The sequence below is a fragment of the Saimiri boliviensis genome, chromosome 14 (genome assembly GCF_048565385.1).
Source record: "Saimiri boliviensis isolate mSaiBol1 chromosome 14, mSaiBol1.pri, whole genome shotgun sequence".
NCBI classification, from domain to species: domain Eukaryota; kingdom Metazoa; phylum Chordata; class Mammalia; order Primates; family Cebidae; genus Saimiri; species Saimiri boliviensis.
In genome coordinates this window covers 46,366,760-46,379,324 of record NC_133462.1, presented here as the reverse complement: position 1 = coordinate 46,379,324, position 12,565 = coordinate 46,366,760, and the positions used below count along the sequence as shown (strand labels likewise).

The 12,565-nt window shown below is 33.9% G+C and overlaps 1 long non-coding RNA gene across 3 annotated transcripts in view; it reads left to right on the top strand.

The window, feature by feature from the left end:
• Positions 1–5,270, top strand: part of LOC141581056 (uncharacterized) — a 120,569-nt gene extending 115,299 nt beyond the window's left edge. For 2 of the 3 annotated variants that reach the window (XR_012513503.1, XR_012513501.1), the window contains 2 exons: positions 3,879–4,024; positions 5,153–5,270. This is a non-coding gene — a long non-coding RNA (uncharacterized LOC141581056). The other variant, XR_012513502.1, reaches the window with a different exon arrangement.
• The last annotated feature ends 7,295 nt before the right edge of the window (positions 5,271–12,565 follow it).

Sequence of the window (12,565 nt, the reverse complement as noted above, 5' to 3'; positions counted from 1 at the left end):
ATAGAGTTAAAAGTTGTGTTTGTATTTTTGACAATAACAAAGCTTGTGGTTGTATTTGTATTATTTTCCAAGAAACAGCTAAGGGTTGTATTTGTATTTTTGACAATAACACATCTTGGGGATTTATTTGTATTATTTTTAGATACAGCTAAGGGTTGTATTTGTATTTTTGAAAATAACACATTTTGGGGGTGTATTTGTATTATTTTACAAGATACAGCTAAGGGTTGTATTTGTGTTTTTGAAAATAACACAGCTTGGGGGTGTATTTGTATTATTTTCCAAGATACAGCTAAGGATTGTATTTGTATTTTTGAAAATAACACAGCTTGCGGGTGTATTTGTATTATTTTCCAAGATACAGCTAAGGGTTGTATTTGTATTTTTGAAAATAACACAGCTTGGGGATCTATTTGTATTATTTTCCGAGATAGACCTAAGTGTTGTATTTGTTTTTTTTTAAATAACACAGCTTGGGGGTGTATTTGTCTTATATTCCAAGATACAGCTTAGGGATGTATTTGTGTTTTTGAAAATAACACAGCTTTGGTGTGTATTTGTATTATTTTCCAAGATACAGCTAAGGGTTGTATTTGTATTTTTCAAAAAAACACAGCTTGGGGGTGTATTTTAATTATTTTACAAGATACAGCTAAGGGTTGTATTTGTATTTTTGAAAATAACACAGCTTGTGGGTGTATTTGTATTATTTTCGGAGATACAGCTAAGGGTTGTATTTGTATTTTTGAAAATAACACAGCTTTGGAGAGTATTTGTATTTTTTTTCCGAGATGCAGCTAAGGGTTGTATTTGTGTTTTTGAAAGTAACACAGCATGGGAGTGTTTTTGTATTATATTCCACGATACAGCTAATGGTTGTATTTGTGTTTTTGAAAATAACACAGCTTGGGGTTGTATTTTTATTATTTTCCAAGATACAGCTTAGGGTTGTATTTGTATTTTTGACAATAACAAAGCCGGGGGTGTATTTATATTATTTTCCAACATACAGCTATGGGTTGTGTTTGTATTTTTGACAATAACGCAGCCTGTGGGTGTATTTGTATTATTTTCAAAGATACAGCTAAGGGTTCTATTTGTATTCTTGACAATAGCACAGCTTGGGGGTGTATTTGAATTACTTTCCAAGATACAGCTAAGGGTTGTACTTATATTTTTGACAATAACACAGCTTCGGGGTGTATTTGTATTATTTTCCAAGATACAGCTAAGGGTTGTTTTTGTGTTTTTGAAAATAACACAGCTTGGGTGTGTATTTGCATTATTTTCCAAGATACAGCTAAGGGTTGTATATGTATTTTTGACAATAACAAAGCCTGTGGGTGTATTTGTATTATTTTCCAAGGTATAGCTAAGGTTTGTATTTGTATTTTTGAAAATGACACAGCTTGGGGTGTATTTGTATAATTTTCCAAGATACATCTTTGGGTTGTATTTATATTTTTTACACTAACACAGCTTGGGCGTGTATTTGTATTATTTTCCAAGATACAGCTAAGCGTTGTATTTGTATTTTTGACAGTAACACAGCTTGGAGCTGTATTTGTATTATTTTCAAAGACACAGCCCAGGGTTGTATTTGTAGTTTTGATAATAACACAGCTTTGGGGTGTATTTGTTTTATTTTCCAAGATACAGCTAAGGCTTGTATTTGTGTTTTTGAAAATAACACAGCTTGGGTGTGTATTTGCATTATTTTCCAAGATACAGCTAAGGTTTGTATTTGTATTTTTGAAAATAACACAGATTGGCAGTGTATTTGTTTTATTTTACAAGATACAGCTAAGGGTTGTATTTGTCTTTTTTAAAATAACACAGCTTGGGGATGTATTTGTATTATATTCCTAGATACAGCTAAGGGATGTATTTGTGTTTTTGAAAATAACACAGCTTGGGGGTGTATTTGTATTATTTTCCGAGATACAGCTAAGGGTTGTTTTTGTATTTTTGAAAATAACACAGCATGGGGATGTATTTGTATTATTTTCCGATATACAGGTAAAGGTTGTATTTGTATTTTTGAAAATAACACAGCTTAGGGGTGTATTTGTATTATTTTCGGAGATACAGCTAACGGTTTTATTTGTATTTTTGAAAATAAAACAGCTTGGAGGAGTATTTGTATTATTTTCCGAGATACAGCTAAGGGTTGTATTTTTATTTTTGAAAATAACACAGCTTGGGGGTGTATTTGTATTATTTTCTGAGATACAGCTAAGGATTGTATTTGTATTTTTGAAAACAACATGTCTTGGGGGTGTATTTCAATTATTTTACAAGATGAAGCTAAAGGTTGTATTTGTATTTTTGACAATAACAAAGCCGGGGGTGTAATTGAATTATTTTCCAAGATACAGCTAAGGGTTGTATTTGTATTTTTGAAAATAACACAGCTTGGAGGTGTATTTGTATTATTTTCCGAGATACAGCTATGGGTTGTATTTGTATTTTTGAAAATAACACAGCTTGGTGGTTTATTTGTATTATTTGCCAAGATACAGCTAAGGGTTGTATTTGTGTTTTTGAAAATAACACAGCTTGGGGGTGTATTTGTATTATTTTCCAAGATACAGCTAAGGGTTGTATTTGTAGTTTTGAAAATAACACATCTAGGGGGTGTATTTGTATTATTTTCCAAGATACAGCTATGGGTTGTATTTGTATTTTTGAAAATAACACAGCTTGGGGTTGTATTTGTATTATTTTCCGAGATACAGCTAAGGGTTGTATTTGTATTTTTGAAAATAACACAGCATGGGGGTGTATTTGTATTTTATTCCAAGATACAGCTAAGGGTTGTATTTGTGTTTTTGAAAATAACACAGCTTTGTTGTGTATTTGAATTATTTTACAAGATACAGCTAAGTGTTGTATTTGTATTTTTGACAATAACAGAGAAGGGGGTGTATTTGTATTATTTTCCAAGATACAGCTAAGGGTTGTATTTGTATTTTTGACAATAACACAGCTTGTGGGTGTATTTGTATTATTTTCCAAGATATAGCTAAGGGTTGTATTTGTATTTTTGACAATAACACAGCTTGGGGGTGTATTTGAATTATTTTCGAAGAAACAGCTAAGGGTTGTTTTTGTATTTTTGAAAATAACACAGCTTGGGATTGTATTTGTATTATTTTCCAAGATACAGCTAAGGGTTGTATTTGTATTTTTCAAAATAGCACAGCTTGGGGGTGTATTTGTATTATTTTCCAAGAAACAGCTATGGGTTGTATTTGGACTTTTGACAATAACACAGCTTGTGTGTGTATTTGTATTATTTTCCAAGATACAGCTAAGGGTTGTAATACACAGCTAAAACTGTCCGTGCTTTGAATGCTAGACATGTTTTTCAGAATATACAGCTAAAACGGTCCCCGCTTTAAGTGCTAAAACGGGGACCGTTTTAGCTGTGTATTTTCAAAAATTTGTGGGCTCTTCAAAGAGAAAGCTAATTTTGCTGTGCCTTTGGGTTCGAGGGGAAATGGGAGTCCTCTTCAGTCAGCAGGGACGACACCTGAGTCCTTTGCAGTCCTCTTGTCTGCCTCTGAGGGTGAAATGAGAGTGGTCCCTGTCATCATGAGCAATGTCTGAAAGAATTATTCACATTCCCTACGAGAATAGACGGGTGAAATAGCGAAAGGTGTGTCTTCCTTTGGAGCATGGACGGGTTCAAAGCCCACCTCATACCACTAAGTATTTTGCTGAACATGAGCAGTTGTGTGTGCGGCTTGTGTTGGGTGTATTTTGTGTCACACGTGTGTGTGTGTGTGTGTGTGTGTGTGTGTGTGTGTGTCTGTGGATGTGTGTCTGTATTTCTGTCTTCATTCCTGAGCAGCAAATCTTTTTTCCTCTTTTAGCATGTTACTCAGAACTGTGGATGAAGCACAGCACTCCTGAAAACACAATCCATGTATGGTTGAAGGAAATTTTCTTGGTGATGAGTGATAGGTTGGTGACTGAAACCAGCTCATTTCCCATTGACCACTGAGGCCACATCTCTCAGGTGAGAAGCAAACTGAGAATTTGAACCAGGCACATTCTCCTTAGAGACAGTGGGCCAAAGACAGGTCCGATGGAATCTAATATCTTTTCATGTTGACATCCATCCCGTCAAGCTCTCGTTAAGCCATTGAAGTGTCACATTGGGCTTGGGGGAGGCGGTGCACCCTGTGAAATTATACGTCCGAAGATTTGGATTTGATTTCCAGCCCTCTGCCAGTCAGTCTGCCAGGCACTTTCATGTGACAAGCGTTAGGCGAGTCCCTTTCTGTCTCTGTTTCCCGATTCCTTCACAGGGATTTATGAGGGCCATAAGGCCCACTGGGAAAAGATCCCTCTTCCAGCTCAGTGCCTGCTTTTTCGGTTTGACTTGTCAATCTGGACTTGAATACACCTTTGGTTTTGGATTGACTCTATTACCTCTCCTAGAAATTAACACACAAAACTGACAGCTGATTGACAAGATGAGAAGCAGTTTTCCAGAATTCAAATTGAACTTAATCCTTTCTTACTAAAAGAATGCTCAACTCAAGGGGACACAGATCACTCGTTTTGACTTCATGAGCTATGGCAGGTAGAGACAACTTTTTGAAAATACACAGCTAAAACTGTCCGTGCTTTGAATGCTAGACAAGTTTTTCAGAATACACAGCTAAAACGTTCCACGCTTTAAGTATTTTAAGCGGGGACCATTTTAGCTGTGTATTTTGAAAAAGTTGTGTGCTCTTCAAAGAGAAAGCTACTTTTGCTGTGTTTTTGGGTTCGAGGGGAAATGGGAGTCCTCTTCAGTCAGCCGGGACGACACCTGAGTCCTTTGCAGTCCTCTTGTCTGCCTCTGAGGGTGAAATGAGAGTGGTCTCTGTCATCATGAGCCGTGTCTGAAAGAATTATTCACATTCCCTACGAGAAAAGACGGGTGAAATAGCGAAAGGTGTGTCTTCCTTTGGAGCATGGACGGGTTCAAAGCCCACCTCATACCACTAAATATTTTGCTGATCACGAGCAGTTGTGTGTGCGGCCTGTGTTTGGGTGTTTTATGTGTCACGTGTGTGTGTGAGTGTGTGTGTGTGTCTGTGTGTGTGTGTCTGTATTTCTGTCTCCATTCCTGAGCAGCAAATCTTTCCTCTTTTAGCATGTTACTCAGAACTGTGGATGAAGCCCAGCACTCCTGAAAACACAATCCATGTATGGTTGAAGGAATTTTTCTTGGTGATGAGTGAGAGGTTGGTGACCGAAACCAGCTCATTTCCCATTGACCACTGAGGCCACATCTCTCAGGAGAGAAGCAAAGTGAGAATTTGAACTAGGCACATTCTCCTTAGACACAATGGGCCAAAGACAGGTCCGATGGAATCGAATGTCTTTTCATGTTGACATCCATCCCGTCAAGCTCTCGTTAAGCCACTGAAGTGTCACATTGGGCCTGGGCGAGGCGGTGCACCCTGTGAAATTACACGTCCGAAGATTTGGATTTGATTTCCAGCACTCTGCCAGTCAGTCTGCCAGGCACTTTCATGTGACAAGCCTTAGGCGAGTCCCTTTCTGTCTCTGTTTCCCGATTCCTTCACAGGGATTTATGTGGACCTTAAGGCCCACTGGGAAAAGATCCCTCTTCCAGCTCAGTGCCTGCTTTCTTGGTTTGACTTGTCAATCTGGACTTGAATACACCTTTGGTTTTGGATTGACTCTATAACCTCTCCTAGAAATAAACACACAAAACTGACAGCTTATTGACAAATGAGAAGCAGTTTTCCAGAATTCCAATTGAACTTAATCCTTTCTTACTAAAAGAATGCTCAACTCAAGGGGACACAGATCACTCGTTTTGACTTCATGAGCTATGGCAGGTAGAGACAACTTTTTGAAAATACACAGCTAAAACTGTCCGTACTTTGAATGCTAGACAAGTTTTTCAGAATACACAGCTAAAACGGTCCCCGATTTAACTGATTTAGTATTTGTATTTTTGAAAATATCACAGCTGGGAGGTGTATTTGTATTATATTCAAAAATACAACTAAGAGTCGTGATTGTATTTTTGAAAATAACACAACTTTGGGATGTATTTGTATTATATTCAGAAATAAAACTAAGAGTTGTATTTGTATTTTTAAAAATAACACAGCTAGGGGGTGTATTTGTATTATTTTCAAAAATACAACAGAGAGTTGTATTTGTATTTTTGAAAATAACACAGCTTGCGGGTGTATTTGTATTATTTTCCAAGGTACTGCTAAGGGTTGGATTTGTATTTTTAAAAATAACACAGCTTGGGCGTGTATTTGTATTATTTTCAAAGATACAACTAAAAGTTGTATTTGAATTTTTGAAAATAACACAGCTTGGGAGTGTATTTGTGTTATTGTCCAAGATACAGCTAAGGGATGTTTTTGTCTTTTTAAAAATAACACAGTTTGGGGGTTTATTTGTAGTTTTTTCCAAGATACAGCTAAGTGTTTTATTTGTATTTTTGAAAATAACACAGCTTGGGGGTGTATTTGTATTATTTTCAAAGACAAAGCTAAGGGTTGTATTTGTATTTTTGAAAATAACACAGCTTGGGGGTGTATTTGTATTATTTTCAAAGATACAGTTAAGTGTTGTATCTGTATTATTGACCATAAACCAGCTTTGGGGTGTATTTGTATTACATTCAAAGATACACCTAAGGGTTGTATTTGTATTTTTGACAGTAACAGAGCTTGGGGGTGTATTTGTATTATTTTCAAAGATATAGCTAAGGGTTGTATTTGTATTTTTGACAATAACAGAGCGTGGGGGTGTATTTGTATTATTTTCAAAGATACAGCTAAGGGTTCTATTTGTATTTTTGACAATAACACAGACTGGGAGTGTATTTGTATTATTTTCAAAAATACAGCTGAAGGGGTGCATTTGTATTTTTGACAATATCACAGCTTGGGGTGTATTTGCATTATTTTCCAAGATACAGCTAAGGGTTGTATTTGTATTTTTGACAATAACAGAGCTTGGATGTGTATTTGTTTTATTTTCAAAGATACAGCAAAGGGTAGGATTTGTATTTTTGACATTAAGACAGCTTGGGTGTGTATTTGTATTATTTTCTAAGATACAGCTAAGGGTTGTATTTGTCTTTTTGAAAATAACACAGCTTGGGGTGTATTTGTATTATTTTCCAAGATACAGCTAAGGGTTGTATTTGTCTTTTTGAAAATAACACAGCTTCGGGGTGTATTTGTATTATTTTCTAAGAAACAGCTAAGGGTTGTATTTGTATTTTTGAAAATAACACAGCTTGAGGTTTTATTTGTATTATTTTCCAAGATAAAGCTAACTGTTGTATTTGTCTTTTGGAAAATAACACAATTTGGGTATGTATTTGTATTATTTTCCAAGATACAGCTAAGGGCTGTATTTGTCTTTTTGAAAATAACACAGCTTGATGGTGTATTTGTATTATTTTACAAGATACAGCTAAGGGTTTTATTTGTATTTTTGAAAATAACACAGCTTGGGGTTGTATTTGTATTATTTGCCAAATACAGCTAAGGGTTGTATTTGTATTTTTGAAAAAAAAACACAGCTTTGGGGTGTATTTGTATTATTTTCCAAGATACAGCTAAGCTTTGTATTTGTATTTTTGAAAATAACACAGCTTGGGGGTGTATTTGAATCATTTTCAAAGATACAGCTAAGGGTTGTATTTGAATTTTTGAAAATAACTCAGCTTGGTGGTGTATTTGTATTATTTTCCAAGATACAGCTAAGTGTTGTATTTGTATTTTTGACAATAACACAGCTTGCTGGTGTATTTGTATTATTTTCCAAGATACAGTTAAGGTTTGTATTTATATTTTTGAAAGCAACACAGATTGGTGGTGTATTTGTATCGTTTTCCAAGATACAGCAAAGGTTTGTATTTGTATTTTTGAAAATAACACAGCTTGTGTGTGTATTTGTATTATTTTCCAAGATACAGCTAAGGGTTTTATTTGTATTCTTGAAAATATCACAGCTTGTGGGAGTATTTGTATTATTTTCCAAGATACAGCTAAGTGTTGTATTTGTATTTTTGACAATAACACATCTTGCGGTTGAATTTGTATTATTTTCCAAGATACAGTTAAAGTTTGTATTTATATTTTTGAAAGCAACACAGCTTGGTGGTGTATTTGTATCATTTTCCAAGATACAGCAAAGGGTTGTATTTGTATTTTTGAAAATAACACAGCTTGGGTGTGTATTTGTATTATTTTCCAAGATACAACTAAGGGTTTTATTTGTATTCTTGAAAATATCACAGCTTGTGGGTGTATTTGTATTATTTTCCAAGATACAGCTAAGGGTTGTATTTGTATTTTTGACAATAACACAGCTGGGGGTGTATTTGTATTATTTTCAAAGATACAGCTAAGGCTTGTATTTGTATTTTTTAAAATTACACAGCTTTTGGGTGTATTTGTATTATTTTCCAAGATACAGCTAAGGGTTGTATTTGTATTTTTTACAATAACACAGCTTGGGGGTATATTTGTATTATTTTCCCAGATACATTTAAGGGTTGTATTTGTATTTTGGACAATAACACAGCTTGGGCGTGTATTTGTATTATTTTCCAAGATAGAGCTAAGTGTTGCCTATGTATTTCTGACAATACACAGCTTTGGGTTGTATTTGTATTATTTTCAAAGATACAGCTAAGGATTGTATTTGTATTTTAGACAAAAACACAGCTTGAGGGTGTATTTTTATTATTTTCCAAGATACAGCTAAGGGTAGTATTTGTATTTTTGACAATAACACAGCTTGCGGGTGTATTTGTATTATATTCCAAGATAGAGCTAAGCGTTTAATTTGTATTTATGACAATAACACAGTTAGGGTGTGTATTTGTATTATTTTAAAAGATACAGCTAAGGGTTGTATTTGTCTTTTTGAAAATACCACAGCTTGGGGGTGTATTTGTATTATTTTCCAAGGTTGAGTTAAGGGTCGTATTTGTATTTTTGAAAAAAACACAGCTTGGGGGTGTATTTGTATCATTTTCAAAGATACAGCTAAGGATTGTATTTGTATTTTTGAAAATAAGACAGCTTGGGGGTGTTTTTGTATTATTTTCCAAGACACAGCTAAGGGTTGTATTTGTATTTTTGAAAACAACACAGCTTGTTGGTGTATTTGTATTATTTTCCAAGATACAGTTAAGGGTTTTATATGTATTTATGACAATAACACAGCATGTGGGTGTATTTGTATTATTTTCCAAGATACAGCTAAGGGTTGTATTTGAATTTTTGAGAATAACACAGCTTGGGTGTGTATTTGAATTATTTTCCAAGATACAGCTAAGGTTTCTATTTGTATTTTTGAAAATAACACACCTTGTGGGTGTATTTGTATTATTTTCCAATATACAGCCAAGGGTTGTATTTGTCTTTTTGAAAATAACACAGCTTGTGTGTGAATTTGTATTATTTTCCAAGATACAGCTAAGGGCTCTATTTGTATTTTTGAAAATAACACAGCTTGGGGGTGTATTTCTATTATTTTCCAAGATACAGCTAAGGGATGTATTTGTATTTTTGAAAATAACGCAGCTTGACGGAGTATTTGTATTATTTTCCAAGATAGAGCTAAGGGTTGAATTTGTATTTTTGAAAATAACACAGCTTGGGTGTGTATTTGTATTATTTTCCAAGATACAGCTATGGGTTGTATTTGTATTTTTGAAAATAACAGAGCTTAGGGTTGTATTTCCATTATTTTCCAAGATACAGCTAAGGGTTGTATTGGTATTTTTGAAAATAACACAGCCTGGGGGTGTATTTGTGTTTTTTTCCAAGATACAGCTAAGGGTTGTACTTGTATTTTGGAAAATAACACGTCTTGGGGGTGTAATTGTAATATATTCCAAGATAAAGCTAAGCGTCGTATTTGTATTTTTGAAAATAACACAGCTTGGGGGTGTATTTGTATTATTTTCCAAGATACAGCTAAGGGTCGTATTTGTATTTTTGAAAAAAACACAGCTTGGGCGTGTATTTGTATCATTTTCAAAGATAAAGCTAAGGATTGTATTTGTATTTTTGAAAATAACACCGCATGGGGGTGTTTTTGTATTATTTTACAAGATACAGCTAAGGGTTGTATTTGTATCTTTGAAAATAACACAGCTTGTGGTTGCATTTGTATTATTTTCCAAAATACAGCTAAAGGGTTGTATTTGTATTTTTGAAAAAAACACAGCTTGTGAGTGTATTTCTATTATTTTCCAAGATACAGCTAGGGTTGTATTTGTATTTTTGAAAATAACACAGTTTGCGGGTGTATTTGTATTATTTTCCAAGATACAGTTAAGGGTTTTATTTGTATTTATGAAAAAAACACAGCATGTGGGTGTATTTGTATTCTTTTCCAAGATACAGCTAAGGGTTGTATTTGAATTCTTGAAAATAACACAGCTTCGATGTGTATTTCTATTATTTTCCAAGATACAGCTAAGGGTTGTATTTGTATTTTTGAAAATAACACAGTTTGGGGGTGTATTTGTATTATTTTCCAATATACAGCTAAGGTTTGTATTTCTATTTTTGAAAATAACAAAGCTTGTGGGTAAATTTGTAATATTTTCCAAGATACAGCTAAGGGTTGTATTTGTATTCTTGAAAATAACACAGTTTTTAGGTGTATTTGTATTAATATACAACATACATCTTAGGGTTGTATTTGTATTTCGGGAAATAACAGAGCTTGTGGGTGTATTTGTATTATTTTCCATGATACAGCTAAGGGTTGTATTTGAATGTTTCAGAATAACACATCTTGTGTGTGTATTGGAATTATTTTCTAAAATACAGCTAAGGTTTCTATTTGTGTTGTTGAAAATAACACAGCTTGTGGGTGTATTTTTATTATTTTCCAATACAAAGCTAAGGGTTGTATTTGTATTTTTGAAAATAACACAGCTTGGGGGGGTTATTTGTATTATTTTCCAAGATACAGCTATGGGTTGTATTAGTATTTTTGAAAATAACACAGCTTGGGGTTGTATTTGCATTATTTTCCAAGATACAGCTAAGGGTTGTACTCGTATTTTTGAAAATAACACAGCCTGGTGGTGTAATTGTGTTTTTTTCCAAGATGCAGCTAAGGGTTGTACTTGTATTTTGGAAAATAACACGGCTTAGTGGTGTAATAGTGTTATATTCCAAGATACAGCTAAGGATCGTATTTGTATTTTTGAAAATAACACAGCTTGGGGGTGTATTTGTATTATTTTCCAAGATACAGCTAAGGGTCGTATTTGTATTTTTGAAAAAATCTCAGCTTGGGGGTGTATTTGTATCATTTTCAAAGATACAGCTAAGGATTGTATTTGTATTTTTGAAAATAACACAGCTTGGGGGTGTTTTTGTATTATTTTCCAAGATACAGCTAAGGCTTGTATTTGTATCTTTGAAAATAACACAGCTTCGGGTTGTATTTGTATTATTTTCCAAGATACAGCTAAGGGTTGTATTTGTATTTTTGAAAATAACACAGCTTGGGGGTGTATCTGTATTATTTTCTAAGATACAGTTAAGGGTTTTATTTGTATTTATGACAATAACACAGCATGTGGGTGTTTTTGTTTTATTTTCCAAGATACAGCTAAGGGTTGTATTTGAATTTTTCTGAATAACACAGCTTGGGTGTGTATTTGAATTATTTTTCAAGATACAGCTAAGGTTTCTATTTGTATTTTTGAAAATAACACAGCTTGTTGGTGTATTTGTATTATTTTCCAATATATAGCAAAGGGTTGTATTTGTATTTTTGAAAATAACACAGCTTGTGGGTGAATTTGTATTATTTTCCAAGGTAAAGCTAAGGGTTGTATTTGTATTCTTGAAAATAGTACAGCTTGGAGGTGTATTTGTATTATTTTCCAAGTTAAAGCTAAGGGTTGTATTTGTATTTTTGAAAATAACACAGCTTGAGGGTGTATTTCTATTATTTTCCAAGATACACCTAAGGGTTGTATTTGTATTTTTGAATATAACGCAGCTTGGCGGTTTATTTGTATTATTTTCCAAGATACAGCTAAGGGTTGAATTTGTATTTTTTAAAATAACACAGCTTGGGGGTTGGGGTATTTGTATTATTTTCCAAGATACAGCTATGGTTTGTATTTGTATTTTTGAAAATAACACAGCTTGGGTTTCTATTTGCATTATTTTCCAAGATACAGTTAAGGGTTGTATTGGTATTTTTGAAAATAACACAGCCTGGGGGTGTATTTGTGTTTTTTTCCAAGATACAGCTAAGGGTTGTATTTGTATTTTTGAAAACAACACAGCTTGTGGGTGTATTTCTATTATTTTCCAAGATACAGCTAGGGTTGTATTTGTATTTTTAAAAATAACACAGCTTGCGGGTGTATTTCTTTTCCAAAATACACTTAAGGGTTTTATTTGTATTTATGACAATAACACAGCATGTGGGTGTATTTGTATTATTTTCCAAGATACAGCTAAGGGTTTTATTTGAATTTTTGAGAATAACACAGCTTGGGTGTGTATTT